The sequence below is a fragment of the Ornithorhynchus anatinus genome, chromosome 4 (assembly GCF_004115215.2).
Source record: "Ornithorhynchus anatinus isolate Pmale09 chromosome 4, mOrnAna1.pri.v4, whole genome shotgun sequence".
Lineage (NCBI taxonomy): Eukaryota > Metazoa > Chordata > Mammalia > Monotremata > Ornithorhynchidae > Ornithorhynchus > Ornithorhynchus anatinus.
Window position 1 is genome coordinate 53769750 of NC_041731.1, and position 1148 is coordinate 53770897.

The window sequence follows — 1148 nt, forward strand, 5'->3', positions numbered from 1 at the left end:
TCTAAAGTCACCTAGAAGAAATGTAGTAGAGCTGGGATGAGAATGCAAGCCCCCGGACTTCCATATCTGTGCTCTTTCCATTTACCCTTGCTGTTTCTAGCACATTAATTCTAGTCATGCTCATGGGATTACCTTGTCATCTCTCAGGATGCTAACCCCCTCTATTTCAGACCAATCTCCAGTGGAGAATTTTTTGAAAAAACAGCAAATTTATGAAGTTGCCAAAATTGGAAATCAATTTCTAGGTGCCCCTCAGCAAACAGTTTTGGGAGGAATATTGGAGGCTGAGAGAAAGAGAAGGAAGTTTTCCTAGAATGGCTCAGTAAATGCACTATAGAGCCCAAACAAAATTTAAAAAAGGGCTGTTTTTGTTTTGCACACTAGGTTTCTGGGAAGATAATGGATAACAACTGACAGGTTGAGGGGCGGGGCACAGGGGACACACAGCAATAATGTCCAAACTACAGACTGGCTGACCAAAAAACTTTGGACAGTAATCAGAATTAAAGACAAACTGTCTTAAATGGGACAATTTTATTTAAGCTGCTACTGTGAATAAAAGTGATGCTGCATAAAATTGAGAATGTCACATTCTACTTCCCTTGCATGCCATCTCCTAGTTGAGAATTTTTTTTTCCTCTCTACCCACGTGTAACAACAGTGGCATCCAGTGGATGACTGAGTTAATTGTCTTTCTGTCTGATCTCTGGACTTTCTAGGGGAAAGTAAGAGTGATTATGGATAAGGACCAAATCTCTCCATAAGACATATTTAATTAAAATATACCCACTTCCCATTTTGAAAAGGTCATCAATACTGCAGAAACTATTTCAAATTTGTCATGTACAGAGTCCATTTTACTCTCCCTGAGAAAAGGTCCTGGGAATGAGAGGCAATTTTAGGACTGAATCAACTCTCTCAGACCCATAGGAGGCCATTTAAGACAGCGTTGCTTCGGGGCACCCAATACTGATGCTTAAAATTGTCTTTGAAGCCCAGACCCTGTAGGAGTATTTCTAATTTCAGCCATCAGCTAGTACTGGAAGGAATGATGCATCTCATACATGTGATAGGGCCCATTTAAAGGGCAAGGAAATAGTAGTACATACAGGGCTGCTTTAAAGATGGAGCAGGAGGGGCTGCAAACC